Below are 23086 nucleotides of genomic sequence, written 5' to 3' on the forward strand. Positions count from 1 at the left end.
TTCTTGAACTCTCAATCCAAGAAAGAAAGCTGAAATGCTCACATACATGTATCGATACTGTACATGAACCAACACCCATTTTTCGGAAGGTTCGGATGAAACTCATATCTTTGAACGTTGTATTTTTCCAAAAAGCAAAGTAAACTACAAACTTTTTGTCAAGCAGGAAGTAAAACTATCTTTTCTAGAACTAATGACACCGCATATTGCGCAAATTCGGCTTGTTGATAAAAATACTCGTCGATGAAAACATAAAACACTTTGTTTACATACAATTGGGGCTTTTGTCGACTTTGTGAAATTTCATGTGTTGGGGAAGGGACATGCATCTCGAGTTTTTTATGCTGTTGAGTTGATAACGGCATACTATAAAAGGGCGAATTGATCGTGTAGAATCATTTCGATTTTTGAAACTGAACGAACAACGCGCATAAGAGTAACAGAAAAGCTTGCGAGCAATGGATGTCAAGTGTGGAGAAAAGTGGCAGTTTCCAGGCATGGTTAGAGAGGCAGATAAGCATCGTGAGAATGAGTCGTCAGCTGGAAACAACAAAGCAGCTTGTAACAGATGGATTAAGGGCATGGGCGAAATGCTGCCAACTGTATATGACACTACGTTAGTGATTGTGTGTCATAGGTGCAAAAACTTTTTTTCGATGGTGAACTTTTGCCGTAGATGCGAGGCCCTCAGCTGTGTGTCATGTACGCGGATCGACGATCGCTGCGAATGGTGTGGCGAAATTCAGGGTTACGGCCAAAACAGAGGAGTGAGGCTTTTGCATCTGTGATGGACTGATCGAGTGGACTATGTGGGCTGATCTAGTGGACTATGTAAACTGTTTTGTACGTTGTTGTTGCGAAAGATTAAATGTTTGAAATATTGATTGTTGCAGAATAAAATCGTTTGAAACTACATATACATAGTTGTTTGTATTTGCTTTGATTAGAGTTGGATAATATAGTTTGAGAAAACATACGACACTGGGTTATATCAATAACTAACGCAATAGCGAAATCAAACATTCGTGCACACAATAGTACTTGTTTTCAACTCTGCGTTTGGTAGTTGCATGAATAAGTATATGTACTACAAGAATAAGAACAAATCGAATTGAACGGTCATGATATTTATTTACAACACGATCATACGAAACATACTCATGTGTCTATCAATAGTCTTGTCCTGGACCCACCATTCGCAAAAACTGGCAATTCGGTGAATGTTTATGGTGTTCCAAGAAAGCATCGTCTGTGGATTTCCAATGATACAACACAATGCCACAACGAAAACATTTGCAACGATCGTGTTGTCCCAAGTAGTACAACCCGCACGAAGCAAGCTGGTATTTGTTTGGCTGTATTTGGGGCGACCAATGCTCAAAAGTTTTCAGTCTATCGATATAGTTGTTCATAAACATACTTGTTTCATTCGTGCAAAAGCGTCGGTATCATCCATGATATGATATGATATATATTACACATGCAATGGTTATTTCAACATCTTTATACATTTTTTGTCTCAAAAATACTCTTGGTCAAACGTTACGAGTTTTGTTCTCTTGGCTTTGAGCTCAACAAATCCCATTAATGGTTTGAAGTCGTTTTGTGGGATCTTGGTGTGTCCAGCACAAATCATATTTCGGATGATCAGAATAACCTCAATATCGACATAGTACACAATTTCCGTATCTGTCGCTTTCCAACATTGATCTCGCGTCGAAAATGTAAACTTACATCTGGATAGAGATCCATGATGTACATTTCGACAGCTTTGTTCCATCGTTCGAGGTTTAAACGTAACATGTGTCGAAAAAACCTAAATCTTTGAGTTCGACGGCTAGCATTGTTTTGTGTGAAGTGTACTAAGTCAATTACTGCTATATAACATTTTTTCTACAAAACAAACAAACACCTGTAAACGTTTCAACCAATTTATATTCAATACTTTGAACATGTACAATTGAACAGGCACGCAGTGACAGGTCCAGCATCGGTGCATTCGGTTTTACGTCGCTGTGTTATTTTGCCCACGCTGAGAAAAAATGGAGGACGTTTCGCCACCGCAATTTCGGCATCCCAGTCCTCAGTTTTTGGAGTGACGGTTTCTGAAACAGAACAAGCAAAAGTTAGTTACAGCATTCAACGTTTACAATCAAACCTCCAACACTAACATATGAAATTCTTAACAAACATACTTTTTATCTCAGACAGCCTAATCTCCATATCCCAGTCCTCAGTTTTTGGAACCCGGAATGTAGTTGCTGGCACAGACATGTTATCGCTTTGAAGGTTAGATCAAGAATGATTTGATCTACCAGTCATGTAGCGCCTTTTATTTGCAGCGACTCTTTGACAACCACTAACCCAAAGCTGTTGTTACTTGTTTCAGTATACAGAATATTTAGGTTTTTGTTGGCCGTATTGTATTCACAAGAAACGAAGTTGTACTTTGATTGCATCAAACGCTCAATTTCCTCACGAAGTGTCGCTGAGTCATCTTGCTGCGAGACCTCAAGAATGCTTCTCATGCGAAATGAGTCAAGTTGTTTGTTCCAAAATCAGTAGTGCATTTGGGTACGAGTGTTGACCATAACGTTTGATTAGACACGAAGCCAGTTTGTCATGCGTATTCTTTGAAAATGTTAGTACTCCAATCATACTTAAGGCTGTGTCAAGTAATAGCTCGTAGCTGCCATATCTTTGGTACATGTTCTTGAAAAATAAAGGTGACACTGATGAACCTCATTGCCGTAGTTATCTTCGTAATCGGTTTGTTCGCAAAGCAGAAAATCAGACCCATTGCTTTGAGAACCAGTAAACCTGAGCTTCACAAACTGTATGTATTCAGGTTTAGATATATGAATGACAACTTGTTCTAGGTCTGTTTGTGTGAAATCAACAGGCAAAACATGTTTTTCGTTGATAACAATGTAACACGATGAATCAAAATCAAAGTTTTGATTAATGTGTGTTGCTAACAACTCGGGTTGGTTTGATTTGATGAGTGCATGCAATTTGCTTTCGCCTTTCCGTTCGATGCAACGAGCCATATCTGTTTTCAAAACCTACTTTTTCAAGCTTATAACACTAACTTTGTAACATGACGGGTTGTATATAAAGCCATGCAACTTATTCAATGCGTCTCATTTACAATTTGACAACCGAAGCGACAACATGTTCGTCCAAACATTGTGCGAAAAATTCATTCGCGAGAAAAGAAATTTCAATGCGAATGGTCACCAGAAGAAGTACATGTTTAGCGTTACATGTCCTTTCACAGATGTCGAGGGACTGCGTTTTACGTCGATAACGAACAGTCCGTATGACTACTTGAACTACAAGCCAACGCTGGACCATGTGTTTCTCGATGAACCGACACTAGCTGCGTTTGAACGATATGTTGACTTGATGTTTTCTGTTGCCGATGAAAAGATTGATATGTGCTACTTCAAAATATTGAAAACATTAGTACCAGAACATTTCGCAACTCTAAACGAGCGCATAAAAAAGGGTAGATACATGCAGTCGAATCCCACGTTAAACTACAGACTGCCGATATGCATAATACCAGTGTTGGAGTTGCATGGAATCGAGGAGTTCAGCAAAGTTTATTCTGTGAAATCGACTTGTCTTTCTTTGGAAAGGACTCAGATACGATTGAAGCTGAACACCTACTTTCGAGCAGTCATGACATTACTCGATTGTACGGAAAACGATATCGTGGAAATATTGGTGAAAAAAGGAGTGCTACCGAGTAAAAACTTTCAGCTTGTCAGTACACAGAAAGAGCTCACAATAGGTCTGAAAATTGTGAGAAGCTGTGGTGAAATATACGAAGCGTTGCAAACTGGCATCGAAATGAGAGAGATGAATGCTAACGTATACTCACTGCAACCAAAATATGGATATCCAAATACAAATTTGTGTCAGGCGTTAGAGGTTTTGTTTGTGATGCATCCTTTGTACCGCAAGCACATCAACAGTCTTCACATTGAAACGGAGCTGATCGATGGGGGAAAAGGTAGACTAGTCAATGCTATTCCTAATCGCAAACGCAAATTTGTTGAAGATCCAAAGGATCAGTCGAGTCTCCCCAAAAAGATGCTTTGCAAAACACAAGAACAAACATGGAATGACTTGCCTTGTTCTGATAAGAAGGCGTGTTCGGAGCAAAACGAGATAATCAGTATGCCGGTCGATTTGGCAGTCGTGAAAGAAGAAATCGTGGAAACGTTCACCCCAGAACAAGAGGTACAAGAAAACCCGATGCCCGTTAGCGACATGTTACCTGAAGAAGACCCATGTAAAGTTATTTCATCAATCAGTGTCAAAACGAAGAACACGAAGATATGCTCTCTCAAGCGGTTAGAACATGCATTCCCAACATTCACATCCCACCGAACTTTGTCGCATTTTGTGTGTCGAAGGAATTGCTGACAAACGGCCTCGTTTTGTACATTCCTGCAGATTTTGTGTTGTAGTCTGTTGTGTGCAAATTTTTTGTTATATAGCTATTACATGTGTTTTGTTAGATGAATGAAATAAAAACCAGCAATGTTGCGTTTCATACTATTTGTCTTGTTTGTGTCTCTATGTAGCTGTAACGATAACTGCTTCAAAAAATCGCCAGAGCGCGATCTGGGTATATACAATGGTGAATTCTCGATCGTTTCCTATGATGATGCGCTAGAAAAGTTACGCAAAATTGTATATATTCCTGAGAGAACGTACACAACGCAATATGATATTCTCGAGGCCATACGAAAAGTCATTAATAAAATGTTGGGGCGTGAAAGACAATTATTTGACCATTGATAATCACAGGGACAGGTTTTGTTTCCAAATCAAAGGCAAACTCTTTTTGATTTTGACCGCGAATATAGGTAGGATGCTAGCTACTGATTCTCTATCGCGGTTCTTGGTACCAGACAATACATCTAATCATGTTGCAGACATCGAAAAACGCAGTACCGATAATGAGCTCGTCACATCGACAGTTTCAAACGAAATTGACACACACACAAACAGCGAAATGGAAAACACAACGCTTGCTTTTATCCCTAACAATGGTTGGACAACCACAAAGGTTAACAAAAAAGCACGCAAGCAACACTGAGAGTTGCACACGAAAATACCACTAAAACATTAAGTAAAAACATAACACATCAGTTGTCAATGCCCTTAGCGATGGTTCAACAACCACAAAGGTTGAAGAAAATAGCGATCTTGGCACATCGATAGTTGCAAACGAAACTAGCACACAACAAAACTACAGTGAAAACCATAACATAACGAGTGGTAATATCACTAACAATGGCTCAACAGCCACAAAGGCAAACGAAAATAGCGAAACAGGATCTGTCCTTGTTATAATCGAAGTTGTGTTTTGCATTCTAGCCGTGTTTGCAATCGTTCTTGGACTAATAGGATTTGTGTATAACGTTATAAAAAAACACAGGAACTAAAATAAATATAAAACACACTTATACAAACGGATCTTGTCATTCTTGATGTTCTAAGCCAACCATGCGGTCGTTTATCGTTTTGTGTTTGTTCATTGTTGTCCGCGCAAACACAACAGTTCAAAGCGTTTCTTCTTACGGTTTACAAAACTGTTATTGCAATGTGTGTGATCCGACTAAAAGTATTGGTAAAATATATGATGGATCTTGCTACTTTATTAGTATTGAGCAACAGTTCAAAGTTGGAAACCAGTTTTCAACGCACGTCAATGTACGTAAAACTGTAAACAGTACCGACTATAATGCATACGATGTGGTCATTTTTGGACAAAAAAAAACATTCATCTAAAAACGGTTTTCACTCAAGTAAGCAACGAATTATTTTGAAACAACATTCAAGGTTCTATCAAGATAGCGCTGTTCAACAACAAAGATAGGCCTGCTCAATGCGTTCATTTGTTCAAACGAAAATATTTGGGCATTTCATGCGAAAACGGCTAACGTAGCGCTGTTAAAAGCGGATCGAGGAGAGTTTGTGACTGTGTCACCTTTCAATCCGCGTGCGTACAAGACATGTTCATTTGACGAAACGCAGCAGCGTCGATCACATCTCCTAAAACTTGTTTCGTGGTGAATGAAGATGGCCAGTGCTTACCAGCAGTGCTGCAAACAGAAGAAGAGTTTCAAAACGCTTTTGACTATCTGATTAACAGAACGCACGACCCGAAGGTGAATGCAATATCTCAAAATTTGATGTTCAAAATTGACAGTCTGAACGAAACGCTCGAATTAAACGATTACGCGATAGTCTATTCGCGAGTGTCATATGATGAGAACAATACGTGCTTGTATATCGACGTGAATGAAAAATCTATTTCGTATGAAGATTGTACAACAAAACGAACTCTGTGTCAGATTAGAATTCCTGGTATGGGACTGGATTCACCGAGTGACGATGATTCCAAAATAAACAGCTTTTGGGTCTTATTTATTGCACTAACATTTGTGGTTGTTTCTTTGGTTATAGTTATAGTTATTGCGTATGTGTTGCAAGGATTTCAATCTAGACGTTTACAAACTACTACAACAGTTCAAATAACAAGCGCCTAACTCGAGTATAAAACCATTCACGCAAAGTCAGTAGTTGTCATAACGTAAAAAATGTTCAGCTGTGAGTTTGTGGCTGCGATGGTAGCAAATTACTTGGAATGCAAGCAGTTTGAGGACTCAAATGACACTCTTTGTGACATTGTTGAATGTGTGGTTTTGCTTGTAAATAGAACGGTAACGATGCATGTTCTTACGAAATATGACTTGATAAACTCTTGTGTCGATAAAGACTATTTCGCCGAATTGCTTGAACAAAAGCTGAACAGTGGTTTGAGCTGGGATGTGTTTGTGACTGCATTTGTTTTGTTTGTTGCCGTCGTGCATGAACGATCGAAATACAACCTTGAAGGCTTCTACCACCTGGTCAAGATTCAAGACGTTTTTCGAAAGTATAGACTAAATGACTGGGTTGAAAAACAACCTGGTAAATGGAATGCATTTGTTGATTATTGTAAGCATGTTTGTTGAATAAAAAGTAGAAAACAGAAAAATACGTTTTTGGTTGTTTTATTCATATATTTCATATATACAATCATCACATTCACGGTCGCTCTGTAAACTAAACAATAAATTTGATTCCAACTCTACAAACAAATCGTTTTTATCGAAAATGTCTTTGATACCAATCATATCGATGATTTCCTTACACATAGCACAGCCGTTGGATTTCAGTAAATCATATTTCTTTTCAGTCTCGCCATCTCGATCAGCAATACTGAAAAGCAGTTTCGTTTCATCTAGTGTATCCCTTACTATTAGATCGACATCGCCATAATTATCGTCGTCGACGTTTCCAACAACATCTTCAACAAGATATAAGTACACGCTAAGGTGAACTGTGATTCCAAAGCACGTTAGTTTAATTTCATACTTGAACTCAGGTCTTGGCTCGAAACAAGAATTTGACCAACCCGGTTGAAACGTGTCAGATTTAAACTTATAGAACCTCTTAACTTTGGGCTTTTCAGTTGATGTGATGCTCAAATGCTTCGATACTATTTCCCACAACTGTTTTGCATCAGCTTGTGACTTGATGCGATCATACTTCGAAATTTGCGGACGAGCATACGATGACCATTTTCTGCGGTGAAAATACATGTTTTGAAATGTAACAATTTCCCAACAGACACTTAAATGGTTTGCGATGCAGATCGTTACAAAATGTGCATATATAAGCGCTGCGCAAAACGTAAACTGCATTAATTGATGTTTGTGACACTCTTTCTCGGCATATTGCTAACACTATTCATTATCGAAGAACGAAACCCCGATATTTGGACTCGTAAACAGACCAAACCTGACAACGACAAGAAGAAGACATGATTTGTGTTACATTTCTTGCGGCGTTTTGTATTCAAGAACTGCGATGGTGGTTGTCTGTTAGAAAAATACGAATGGAATGCATACAGATGATGGAACAAATTCGTATGGACTTTCGAACAGATTGTTGCTGTGGTCGCAAAGACTGCACCAAACTAATTGCGCGACTTCAACTGGAGAAAGAGCAAGCTGTGAAAGACTCTCGAACTTGTATTGTTTGCCGCATTGAAGAGAAAACCTGTGTGGTAACTGCATGCTGGCACTTGTTTTGCGTAAACTGTTGCTGGCGCATGCATATGAACGGGAACAAATGCGCTGTGTGTAGAACTGAGATGTGGGGTTGGACGCCGATTTATTGGACCGATTAGAAGTTATGACTTTGAGTGTTTTTATTATCGATAAATAAACCGTTGAAATGCATTTTATGTGAATAAAAAGTAGAAAACAGAAAATACGCTTTTGGTTGTCTTATTGCATGAACAAAACAAACACACAAGTTTACTGTTATTGTTCTTTATTAACAACATACAACAAAAATGTACAACACTTATGTCATCACATTTTCTTCTCTGCGCTTTCGACTCAGACTACGACTGAACACCTTTGTAAAGCTTCTCTTCCTAGGCCTTGAACGTTTATCATCGTTTTCACTAAGTTCGTTGACTGACTTCGGTTGAAGGTTTTCCTTTGACTCGTTTTCTCTTCTGAGCAATTCGTTATCATACGCGGTTTTGTTGTGAAATGTAAGAAGTTGTGGAATGCGTTTAAGAAACATCACCACTTCTGTCATGCCTAGGTGCTCAGCGAGTTCGATCATGTTTACCAGGCTAGAGATTGACTGCCAATCCGAGTAATCTAGCGTGAGACCGTTACATTGGTACTCAGACAGGTTCATGAGAATTTCAAACACGTTCATCAATTCTTGAACACTGTACTTCGGCTGAATCTTGACATGATTTGTCTTAACGTTAGTGAACATTTTCACAATTGCTGCTGGGTATGATTTTTGTTCTTTGCCCACATAAAATACAACCCTGTCTTTGCTTTGTTTAAGCGACTGAATGAGCTTTGAAGAGATTTCAATACCAATATCGTACTTCAGTTTAGTGAACAAGCGATTAGTGGCTTCGGTGTCAGTGACCCGTTTAATATCTTTAACGTTTATGGTTGACATGGTTGACATGGTTGTGTGTGGTTTGAGTGTTTCTATAGAAAAACTAACCTTAAATAGATTTTTATCGCAGTTTTCCAAACCGTAATTTGTGATTGTATAGACAGTTGAACATCCACAAAAAGTCATGTTTTTTCTTGAGCTGGGAATCACATCCTATAGTGTTAATCATAACAAGAAAAACATAAACTCCTAAAAGCGAATAAGGGCAGAGTGAAGTGTTTCTCGAAGTTTTGTATGTATCGTAAATAAACTTTATGTATGTGGAATTGTTAACCGTACTTTCGTCAAACAGAGAGAAAAAATTGTAAGCTTTAAGTCGGTTGTATCCACAAATAGGATCGCCAAATACTGAATCAAAATGGCTTGTAATTTCGCTAGTTGTCAATTTTTGAACAACGACATGCGTTCATCGTCTTTGAACTCATTGAGAACCATTGTGACACACGTTTGAATTCCACACCCGAGTTTTGAGTTCATTTCTACTAGCTTGCTTTCGAATATTCGTATTGGTTCTTCATATTCTGTTATGTATTGAAAAATGCATAGCGAGCATTCGTGGTGATGTCTAGAGTACATGGGTGAAAGCAAGTAGGTGTTTTGTGCTAACTGTTCGTCTTCGTCAACAATCAAAACCTCGTCGATATCCATTGATAAGGCAACAAATGTTTACAGTTCATTGATACAATTTATTTACAACATATACAAAAAATGTAACACACACAAGTCAACATAATCATACAATATTGCAACAACGTAGTCATTCGTCATCATCGCTCAATTCTAGATCACTGAGTATAGTCTTTTCCTTTTTCGGTTTCTTTGCAGCTTTCGTTTCACCAGATTTGCGCATTCTTTTAACAGCCAGACCGTTCATAATTTCCTTTTCATCATCGTTTAGCGTATCTGAGATTTCTGTATCGGAGATGTCGATATCGGCATATTTGCGTTTTTCCTCAACATTGGAAGATTTTATTCGCTCTATTAGCGCAAACATGTTTTCGTCTTCCCCAGAACCGAGTATTTTGTTAATCACATCAATTGGAATTCGATCGAAAACGTTAGAGCTCACAGTCTTCACAACATCGTTCTGCAGGTTTTTTGTTTTCTTGATGCCCTTTATCAGATTCTGCGTTCTTACTTTGAGGCTTTTGTACTGCGCTAGTTTGGCATCAATCTGTTTTAGTTTCTCTGAAAGTTCTTCTATCTTCAAATAATCGTTAGGCGACAAGAAGACACCTGACTCGACTTCAGACACCAAATTCCTTTTCACGCCGTGATTCAGTACAGTGTTCGCAAACTGCTGTATTCGTTCTCGGTTGTTCGTTTTTATAGCATAGCTCGAGGTCAACATTGCTTGTGCCATCGTAGAAAGTGATTGCGAGTGTGCTTATTTTGTTAACTGCAGCTATATATATACGCTTGAAAAATAATGCACGCCTTACTTGTTCATCATTGGCTTGAATAATCGAATGTAGTACGCCTCTTTGGCTTTACGCACGTGCTTGTCTCGCTCTGTCTCCAAAACGAATACAGTGTACCGTTCCTTAACATCGCACAAGTGTTTCCCACATTCTATCAAATGGTCAGTAGCTCGACACAAATGCTGCTCTGTTCGAATATGAGAGTTGTGTGTGTGAATGCGTTTTCTCAAATTAACGGTCTCGCCAATATACTCACCGCCGCAGGTTTTGCACTTCAGAACATATATAACATCTTTTGATTTACAAGTCAAGTTCTCTCCATCTTCAACAATGTATACAAAACCACAATTGAACTGAAAACTATTTCCACTCTTTATTTGAGAACATAGAGTGCAGCGCTCACCGTTACATGGTTTAACTTTGTAGTCCATCAACAACTCAAAATAGTGAAATTATGACTGAAAATGTGTTTATGCGTTTTTTGTTACAAAAACATGAAGATCAGCTGGTACCGTGAAATTGATTCCTTGTTCCTGCATAGCACAAGTAATGTCAAAACACGAACAGTTTTGCGAATTTAGCTGACTGATATGTAGAGTTTTACTAATTGTTGTGAAACAAAACTCGATTGTCAAGTCGAATATGAACACGTGTTCGTCTCCAATATAGTCTAGTATGGTTTCAAAAATGCTTTCGAGCAGTTCTTGTTCATTGATCAAAACGCTGATGCATTTAAAAACGTGGATGGAAAATTCTTGAGTGTTACCAATGCTCTCGCTTTCAATGGTATACATGTTGTCATACGAAGTCATTGTGAGTTATGACAATAGCGGATACAAACGCTTTGATATATGTTAACTGTTTACAACAGTATCGTTATGCCGAGCTATGCTGTGTAGTACAATTATGAAGCAAATAGCAGCTATCACGAGCACAATGAATCCACCAACACAAACAGCGACAGTTTCCCAAAACGTTAATTTTCTTAGTCCCGGTTCGTCATTCAATGTACTTTTACCCAACAAAACCTCGCAAATCGTGGGACTGTGTTTGCATTTTTCGATTGAAATGGTCTTTGATCGCATATCGACATACGTGCATTCTTGTCCACTGTTCGTCCTTTTGTTGTACACAATGAAGTGTTCGCTTGTGACAGAACTGTCATCTATATTTTTTATTTGAAACTTTGCCTCACTCATATTGTGTGCCGTGTTCTGAGTAATGCTAACCAAATATGAAACAACCGTATTATCCAAATCGTAAACACTCGCTATACTTGAGTGCGAACAATTTGCATCAATCCGAAAACATTTGCCATTTTCCGCTTTCACAGCACCAATATCGCAGAACGTGAAATTAGCCAATTGTATTTGTGGTACGCGAATGAAATGACCATTTCTCGCTATAAGCACAGCATTCGTGCTCTCGGTACAATTCTCAATTTGATACGTATTTCTGAATAACGACATACAAATCTTATCAACAGTTGTGCCATCTTTGGTGCTGAAGACAGTAAGTCGATATGATGAAGCCTTTTTCGCGAGAATAACTTCGTTACTCACTTGTTTCACTATTTGACTTAGCATCGCACGTAAAGCATGATTACGTTCGTTGATAATCAAGAGTGTGTATTCACGAAACGGAGAAAAATGCGTATTAGAGGAAATCTTGAATGATGAATCCAAGTTGATGAAATAGCAACGATTGTTATGTACTTTGCCGATTGTAGTAGAACGATTACATGTTAGGCAGTAACAATTTTGCAATCCATACGTAGATACTTCTGCAACGGTCTGCTTGTTGTGCTTAATTCCCATTTTATGCTTGTTGATAGCATCTTGCATATTTTGAAATTGTTGGTTAACAATGTTATCGTTTTTAACTGGCAGACTAACGGTGAGTTTTGGCTTGGTAAGAGCATTTTGAATTTTGTGAGAAGTTTGGTTAACAACAGTATTTTTTTTAACTGTTGGACTTATCTTGTTTTTTGGCTTGTTGGTAGAAGTTTGAATATCGTAAAATTTTTGGCTAACGAAAGTATTGGCATTTTGAAGATCGTGAACTTTTTGGCTTACGATAGGTTCAACGATAGGTTTGTTTGTTACTGACAGAACTTTAGTGTTTTTGAAAAAAAGTCAGAAAAATCGATAATTGGTACATTTTCAGCGCTTTGCTTTTCATCCAAATTATCGTCAGAGTAATCCTCATCAAAGTTATCCTCGTCAGAGTAATCCTCGTCAGATTGATCAAAGTCGAACTTATCATCGATTTTTAAGCGGATCTCACTCATTTCTTGCTCTATTTGTGTAATTGTGTCTCGCAATTCTTTGGACTTAGAAGGGATTATTTCCAAACCTAGATCATATTCTTTGATATACTTGGCGACTGACAAATCATTCATTTTTCTCTTCAATAACGCATTTTTGATTCGTGTTAACGCATGATCCTGTTTCTCGGGACTAGCACCTTCTAAATTCACATCGCACCATGTTCCGAACGTTGTACACAGTTCAGTATTAAATCTGATGAAGGCATGACCGTGCATCCCATTTGCACAAATTTCACTTCCATCATAGGTCAATGAAAAATTGTACGGAAACAAAGGTATCCAAGCGTGTGTGTAAATCTCAGTAAACACAGATTCTACAAACTCACTGATAGAGTACGTTTTCGGCTCAATTTGCAATCTAACTAAAAGACTTGGTAAGTCGTAAGTGATAAACATTGATCCCGCTACAAAACCATCAACTACACTGTATACCGGTTTTGAAAACGCTTTTTTCTTGTTCGGACATCTAGATAGACCTATGGATTTGCATTGTTGCTCATGACCTTCTAAACTAAACTCTGGGTTTTGCATCCATTTGTTGAAAAATTGTAAATTTTCTTTGACATCGTCGTATAATGACAAATACTCATAGGTTACGTTTATCAACACATAAAATAAACCATTCGTAACGTCAATCGGTGTATTATGTACATGCTTGAAACAAGACGGTTCATAAAAATTTGGTTTAGGACGTCCTAACGCATTTGTATGTAAAACTAAGGGAAAAAACAGGGCAACTATATGCACAAACATATACATGACGAGTTTTTGATGCATTGTCATTTTGGAAAGTTCCTATATAAGTATTTTCTACAAACAAATTGAAGTTATTTGTCTTCCAGTCATTCACATGGATTACACCACAAATAGCATTCCTATGTGTCTGTGGACAGATTTCCAGCATGTAGAAATAAATACAAGAAAACATTTTGCACATCAATTCGAAACGTACGCAAGACTCAAAGCTTCTCTACAACCAACGAAGTTGATAATGTGTCTATTTGATGAAATTGTTGAATTCGTTTGCAGCAAAACAAACATAAGCAAAATCAAGATTCAACATGCGCTGATGGACTTTTGTACTTCAAGGAAAACTTTTTCAGTTTGGTCGTTTCTGATCAAAGATGTGACAAAAGAAACTCTGAACGTTCTTGCTACGAAAGCAAATCTGTGTAAATTCGATTTATTGTATAGTTTCATTCACGACGAAAACTGGATATGTGGCGCAATTGATTTTCGAGGTGCTGAAAAGTCAAAAGATATTGCCAAAGATATTCTTGAAACAAAGCACGTTTTTGAAATGTTTAGCGCACATGCGATGACAAGATATTCCAATAAAATGTCCATGAAGAATATTCAATAAAACGTATTGTATCATAGCTTGTGTTTTCGTGATTTGTTCAGAACATACTCAAATAACAAACAACACGCACAATTGTTTCAAGGTTTTTTATTAACATATACAATCGAACACAACAAAACAAACATGCATAAAATGTTAATTATTGAGTCACACATCTATGTGTTAATATCATGTATCACTCGAATGCCGCATCGGATGCATCATCGTCAGAAAAATAAATATTGTCGGCCTCTTCGTCCCGCGTTTCGATGTATTGCGCGAATGCCTCGTAATCAGAAAAATAAATATGGTGGGCCTCTTCATCCAGCTTTTTGTCAATCAAATAGTCATATGGCGATTGAACATAAGGTAGATGTTCAATTTTATTTTGTTCTTCATCATCGACGCCACCGATTTCGTCCGCAAAACAATTGTCGAATTCTTCTTTATATTTTTCCTCCAAAAAACGTTCGTAAGATTCCAAAAAACTATCTTCTATCATATCATCGATATCTCTGCTTCTGCAAACCCAACACATTTTTCGATCATGTATTTTTACATCTCGATCATTGGAAACTGTTTGAGTTGTGTAATTATCATCGTCGTTTTTTTCCTGGCAATATGTTTGTTTTTGATCTCGATTTGCATTGCGTATTTTTGTTCTTCGTTTTGAAAGTTGCCTTTGCAAACGCCTTTGTTCAGCCTTTTTAAATTGCTTTTCAGTTTGTTTTTTATAGGAATTGGGGCGGGTACGAGTACAAGTCTTTTCAATTTTCGCCGTAAGCAGGTCATCGAAATCACTGTAATTATCGTATTCGTCATCATTTTGGTTATCTTTGGTTTGAAGGATATCAACCGATTTCGTTGAACATCGTTGGTTATTGCTTTCTGTTTTCGCAATTCCATTGTTCGCTTTTTGATATAGCTTGGAAAACTCATTTTGTAAGTACCGACCGAATGATTCATTGTCAAAAGGACAAGCAGGGCTAAACCGTCGCTGACTAAGTTTCAGTTTCACTTCTTCTTCTGTGTTCATGACCCAATCGAACACAAAAGGGCAAACGGGGCACAGCTGTCGATGCCTCAGTTTTACATCTTCTTTATCCATGTTCCAAATGGAAATGTGCACATGGCAAAACACGCATCGAACACACTCAATATTTTCGGAGATTACACAAGTGTCGTAGATGAACCCTTGGCTAGCCAGGTCTTCCTTTGACACGCCGAAATGGGAAGGCATGTTTTTAAACGATTGAAGTCTCTGATACAACGACATGTTTGCGAACGAACGTTCTTAGACTCAGTAAAGCATTCATCTGCTATTTATACAAAAAATTGTAATGTAAATTTTATGTCCATCCATGTAGCGATCAAATGCCTTATTGTCAGAAAAATAAAACGCCCGGCAAAATTAGCGGGGGGGTCTTTTTTAAAACCCCACCCCCCTTATTAAACCGTCAGAACATTTTCCGGGCATATAATATAGCGCCGCATCCCGCACCAAAAATGCACACAAGAAAAAAGTGGCTGTGGTTCTCATACACAGGGGTTTATCGCTTGTTCATTCGATGTGGGAGTACATTGCAAAATGTTAAAACATAATGACACTCACCAACCATTAATGGCTTCCTTTTCTTTTAATGTTAAAGGTGCCATATACAATTATGAAAACAAATGCTCCAGAATTATGTATGTACTCGTTATATGTGTATAGTTGCAAAGCTGAACGGAAAAAAACAGGTCATTTTTCTCAAATAATCAAAGTATACTTAAAAAATCTTCGTGAATGGAGCGGGAGTGTGGGCATATACATTTGTCATTTTTCGTCCTTAAGTCATAAAGCGTTGTGTATCGCGTACCTTAAACAAAATTATTTTAGAGTATCAATGTTTGAATTAAGGATATACAACAAAATGTAGTTATATAAACAAAGAATAATTGATAGCAGAAAACTACTTAGTTCTATAAATAACAAACAAGTTGTGGTGGATTTTTTTTAATGTATTGCGATTTTCGTATCTCTTTAAATAATGTTGATGTCCAGAAACAAGGGGGACCCCACGCGAGATTTTTACAGATTGCGTAAGCTTGCTCCGCGGTTGTTGGTGGTTGTGGTGCATTAAATTGCAAGAGATAAATAAGTTTCTTATTGTAAATAACACTATATACAATAAACCGACCTACATTGCTGTACTTCAACCTAACAATTGTTTATGGTTTTCTTTATATCATCGTTTTTAGATAATACAATTTAGGTTTTCGGTTCTGTTTATGGTTATAAAACCATGCAATACGAATGTTCGAATGTCTTGCTGATTGACCTAGATAACACCTTACACGGACAGCAGACTTTTGAATATCGGCAGGCAATTGTTCACGGTCGACTGCAGATCGTGACCATGCCAGCTGAGTCGACTACGATTTCTATTATGTATTGTTTGCATGGTGGACAATGCCTTGTGCACATAATGGTTTTATATTTGAAATATGTAATGGAGATTATTTTTCCTTTTAAAAATGTTTCAAGGAGTTCAGAGTCAACACAGACAACAAATATATATTTATCTCATAATAAATTTTACATTACCAAGCGATGAGTAAAAGAGATATATAATTATCTTTTGTAAACAGTAAATATCTAACTTTCAATCTGCGATTATGTTTGTTTTGCATTTTATTTTCAGCTGATCAGGAAAGCAGTTTATCATTCTGGTCCATATATAACCCTTATTGACACTGGTTCAACGGTCTCCATAAGTTCTTATTCCTTCAGCCGCACCGTATGATAACTAACGGGATGTACTTTGAAATCCGCCAATATGTCAAAGAGTTTCTGGAGCGAGGTGCTTTCCGGAGTTTAGTTTATCTTACTCATTATACTATGTTTTAGTCCGAAAGAAAGTCAATGCTCTTTGCTTTTGTATTGATTTGTGTATCCTTAATTTTCGCACTCGAAACCATGCTCTTCTGCGTCCCCTTTTTGAGTACACAGTTGGACTATATGTGGGTTCTTGGTACTTTTCGAAGATAAATCTACAATCTTGGCATTCTATACATAGATGGTGACGTCACTACGTTATATGTCAGTAAGACCGGTGTGTACACAATGCAATCCAGGTGTTCACAAAAAGACATGGCAGAATACCACAATGCCTAAACATCATTTTCAGTGGGTAATTTCAATGAAAACAAGCGTAAGTCGTTTAGTCATGCTAGTGCTGATTCAACATGAAAAAAAAAGTATAGAAAACAATTGATGCTAACTTCACTTGCATGTATTCCTTTGTTTTATTTACAATTTCTTGACGCTTGAAACGTATTCGAGCGACTGTGTTCAAGAAAATCGAAACTCATGCTATGATGTTAAAAGATTTGAAGTGCGAGTATTTCAACACTTAGCAACATATCTGGTGATATATCATTTCTGAATAAGGACATGCCACATAACCTTTTTTGTCGTATTCTGAGAAAACTGGGCATAACGCATGTGAGTAAAGTGTCATTCCAGATTAGCCTGTACAGTCCACACTGGCTTATCAGGGACGACACTTTCCGCCTAAACTTGATTTTCGGTCAGGATGGACTTTCTTGAAACTAAAAATACCATAAAAGCGGAAAGTGTCGTCCCTGATTAGCCTGTGCGGACTGCACAGGCTAATCTGGGACGACACTTTACGCACATACATTATGCCCAGTTTTCTCAGAACGCGACTCTTTTTATCAAAGATTATGCTAAAATATGACAAGCTGTAAACTTTATTCCTCTGAAGGCCATTGGCCATCAAAAGAGGCTAAGATAGCTTGTTGTTCTTAGGTCAAGATCATCAAGTCGTCTTTGTCACAAGTCCCAATTAATACTTTACATTTTTTTGATTTTGCAGACTACTCTAAATCCTTTATTTTGCATACTGACACTCTGATACAGGATTGTATTGTTTCAAGATCTGGACTTCTGTATGCCAATACATTCATTGTCGCAACGTTCTGAGAAAACTGGGCTTAATGCATGTGTGTAAAGTGTCATCCCAGATTAGCCTGTGCAGTCCGCACAGGCTATTCAGGGACGACACTTTCCGCCTAAATTGGATTTTTGCTAAGAAGATACTTCATTTAAACGATAAATGTCATATCAGCGGAAAGTGTCGTCCCTGATTAGCCTGTGCGGACTGCACAGGCTAATCTTGGACGACACTTTACGCACAATGATTATGCCCTGTTTTCTCAGAACACGACTCATATATCTAGTTTTATCCGTAATTCGTCAGGATAGGAGAGTAAATCACACAACAGATCCGTTCAACAACGTCGCTCATCAGACCGCTTTGGCGAATGTCGCATATTTAGTGTAATGTATTTATATTGCGTAATTTTTCAGATTTTCGAGTTAATTGTTTTATCTTCTAAAATAGATACATGTTAAATTATAAGTATGTTGTTCATTAAATTGATAATCATTATATAGAGATTCATTATGCACTTTCAGGTTTTAAAAATTCTAGCTTTTGCATTGAATTAAAAGTAATTCCAAGCTCGTTTCCTTGGCATGATAATACAAACATTTTGGAGGCAAATTCATAATTTAAAATCCATGTATTTTCTGTAATCCGTAGATGTATCTTACCTTTTTTATGTTAGCATTTTAAAAATGCAGACCGTTTTAAAAGAGCAATTTTTCAATTTTATCTTTGCAATATATTTGAGACAATGTGTTTAAAATCCCAAATAGATCGAAATATTGGTATATTTATTTTCGAAAACAATACTTGTGTCGAAAATGATGAAAGTGTCTTGTTTTATAATTCCACTCGTCCGTTTCAATAATATTTAATTTTGATTTATATTATTTGAAAAACCATATTAATAATGTTTCAGATGTTATTAGAACATCAATTTAGTAATATTTAAGTTTCTATGAATTAAAGTAGTATTTTGTCCTTTCATTATTTAAATTGTAATAAATAAAGTATTTGGAGCATGGGATACAACTCGTATTCATATTTTATGAAGAATGAACACAGTAACTCAACTTAGAATGTTTGTATATATATTACTGTTTACTTGTGGACATCATTCTTTCCATACCCAAAGTACACTACACTTGTGTTGTTACATGAACTGTAAAATGATGCCAATATGATGCTTTGTATCTATGGCATTCTTGTACTTCTGTTGTTATTGTCAATAAACTATGATAACGTTGTATATTTAAATATTTATAAACTTTTACAATTTATTTAAATACTATACGACGACTTCGGCATTTCGCTAGCTATACATTTACGCATAGTACCGGAATTTGTAACATAGGTATAGAAAATATTTTATCCTATTACCAGATGAAATTCGATAGTATAACAACGATCGTATAAACTTTACCTTTATACTATCGCTATTTTTAGACCATGGTTTTCCGACCTCTATCTTAAGAACACTATATGTTTCAATGTGACGTCAAAGCAAATGATGACTTTGTAGTAAACAAACACTTCGGAGTCAACTTAGAAAATCAGCGCTGTTTCTTTGAATTTTAAAGTATTTTTACTCTTGAACGATGAACGACCACAAAACAATAGGATAAATAGAATATTATGTGAGTTTTGGATAAATATCAAGTTTATCATGCTCGGCACGAACCATGTTAGCGCTCGGCAAGCCTCGCGCTACATCGGTTCTAAGCCTCGCATGATAAACTTGATCTTTATCCAAAACTCACATAATATTCTATGTGTGAGTTTTGGATAAAGATCAATTTTATCATGCGAGGCTGAGAACCGATGTAGCGCGAGGAATGCAGAGCGCTATCATGGTTCGTGCCGAGCATGATAAACTTGATTTTATCTAAAACTCACATAATATTCTGTTTATCCTATTATTTCCTCCCTTTTTCCACTAATAATGATAAAATATCGCATTTTTGACGATTTTATCTTTCCGTAGTTGACAAAAACAGATTCTCCATTTTTTTGGAAAAACCCAAATCTGATCTAAACATAGCGATAGTATAAAGCTTAAATTTATACGATCGTTGTTATTCTATCGATTTTCATCTGGTAATAGGATAAAATGTCATCTCAACCGAACATAATGCCAACTTAACCCAACATAATGTCACCTGAACCCAACATAATGCTTACTTAGCCCAACATAATGTCACTTTAACCCAACATAATGCGAACTTAACTCAACAGCATGTCATCTCAACCGAACAATATGTCAACTTAACCCAACATAATGTCACTTTAACCCAACATAATGCGAACTTAATCGAACATAATGTCAACTTAACAACAAAAGGCAGTTTTGGCGTTCCATGCGTATGCAACCCTGAAGCAAGTTTTCTTTGGTGTACGTCGACTTAATTATTAAGTCTTACAACGGATTGGTGAGTAAGGACCCAAGTGCTGATTAGTTTACAAGTTAAACAAGAGCTTGTCACAGTAGTGCCAAATCCCCGCCGAAATGTGTTTGCTTGTATGACAACATTTGTTTTAGAGAGTAATATTTGTAAAAACAAATACAGGGAGATAATTCATTATGCTCCGAACAAAAATTTACTTTGAAATTAAATAAAGAGAAATAATTCAAACACTAAGGTAGATAGAGTTATTGTTCTTAATCACTGCACTTCTCCTACTTGCCATCTGTTTATATTTCAAGTTTCAAGTAAATCCCTTCAGTAGATTTAGAGTTATGCTCCGGACAAAAAAATTACTATACAATGATATAAAAGGGGAGATTATTCAAAAACTAAGGCAGATAGAGTTGTGGTTCTTGGTTACTGCACTTCTCCTAGTTGCCATCTGTTTATATTTCAAGTTTCAAGTAAATCCCTTTAGTAGATTTAGAGTTATGCTCCGGACAAAAATTTACTTTAAAGTTATATAAAAGGGAAGATTATTAAAAAACTAAGGTAGATAGAGTTATGGTTCTTAGTCACTGCACGTTTCATACTTGCCAACTGATTATATTTCAAGTTTCAAGTAAATCCCTTCAGTTGATTTAGAGTTATGCTCCGGACAAAAAATTACTTTAAAATAATATAAAAGGGGAGATAATTAAAAAAACTAAGGTAGATAGAGTTGTGTTTCTTGGTCACTGCACTTTTCCTAGTTGCCATCTGTTTATATTTCAAGTTTCAAGTTAATCCCTTTAGTATATTTAGAGTTATGCTCCGGACAAAAATTTACTTTAAAGTTTATAAAAGAGGAGATAATTAAAAAAGTAAGGTAGATATAGATATGGTTCTTGGTCACTGCACTTCTCCTAGTTGCCATCTGTTTATATTATAAGTTTAAAGTAAATCCATCGAATAGATTTGGAGATATGCTCCGGACAAAGTTTTGGACGGACAGACGGACGGACAGACGGACAGGACTAATTACTATATCCGCTCCGAATTTTTTTTCGGCGGGGATAAAAATAATTAGATAAAGGACGATTGTATTTAATACTTTGTGTGTGTGATTGACGCTGAATTTATTGAGATTATAGACTGTAAACAATAACCTCTTGTCCCATGAAAGTTTAGCGATTCACTATAAAGTAAGGAAAGTGTTCATTAAATTAATAGCAATAAAAATTTGAAAATAAGAAATTTATAAATTACTATTGAAAGCATTTCAAAATTCACTGATTTGATTATTATTACTTTACCCTCATACCATGTTCAGAAATCATTATTTAAATATGGTAAGATACACAGTTTCTGTTAGCTGACTGTTAATTCGGTCATACTTTCGCGATAAATTTAACAACTTTTCAATAGCGTTTTTTCCTCTTTTGTTTTCATGAATTTTATAGTTTTTGCTACCGGCACCGTATGTGTTGACCGAAACACTGACAAATACAAAGCCGGAATGAACGATATAAAGCAAAACTGAATGCAATACATAGAGAATACTAGGTTAGCGTTGAATACAGAGAAGATTATGTTGCGAGGCTTAGAACGCCGGGAGCGCGAGCCTTGGCGAGTGTTGAATACACTACAGTATTAGTGTTGAATACAACAGCACAGTGTTGAATGCAGGCTTGTATATTCCATAAGGTGTTATACCGTCAATGTCGCGTTGAAAATGGGATAAATGCACTTTAACTTTGAAACCGTTAATGCACGATATTGATCGTGTTAACTGAAGCTAGTTTTCTGTGGTTTCGAAATCATGTCAGTTCGTTGCAGGTGGGCATTCGTAAACGTGATCTTACCGGGTTCAAGTGAGGTTAGTTGGAGGAACTTACTTCCAAGATGGCGTCGTTTTCGTGCTTTTATTGAAGATTTAGCGGGCATTTTCACCCGGTAAGCCACTTTATATTTATATTTTTTTTAAATGAATACGCCCTTTCGGCTCTTCGGTGATTACGCTTCCCTCGTGTTTTTTTTTTCAATATCGTAGACGTCGGGATAAAAAAGTTATTGAAGGAAAAGCGTTCAGAAATCTGTTGTTTACTAAAATGACGTTCGAGAAATTTGATGTACAATTTTGTATCATTTTCTCTAATTATACACAGTATTGAAGCATGTGTACATTAAAATATAACTTCAATCACGATTAATTCATTTTCCGGACATTATTTTATCTCTGATAACTAATTTAACCCCTTGACTTTCTTTTAAGTTCAACGTATTGCAATTAAGAATTAAACATTTAGCCCAAAAGCGGTTTGTAACAAAAGGTAAAAACTACAAAAGGATACTAACAATAACATCTTACAGATACTCGTTTCACAAGTACATTTGCAATATCAACAATAACCTTTTAAATTAAAGTACATGCAACCATATGATTGAAGTAAGTAGAATAGCAATATTATTTGGACCTTGAAACCACTGACTGGTATTAAAAGGACTAGGTCCAGGGGGGCACGCGTATACGGGAGCTTACCGCGTTTAAGTGAGAAAGTTGTTGCAAAACTTCAAAGATGGCGTCGTTT

The sequence above is a fragment of the Dreissena polymorpha genome, chromosome 4, assembly GCF_020536995.1.
Source record: "Dreissena polymorpha isolate Duluth1 chromosome 4, UMN_Dpol_1.0, whole genome shotgun sequence".
NCBI lineage: Eukaryota > Metazoa > Mollusca > Bivalvia > Myida > Dreissenidae > Dreissena > Dreissena polymorpha.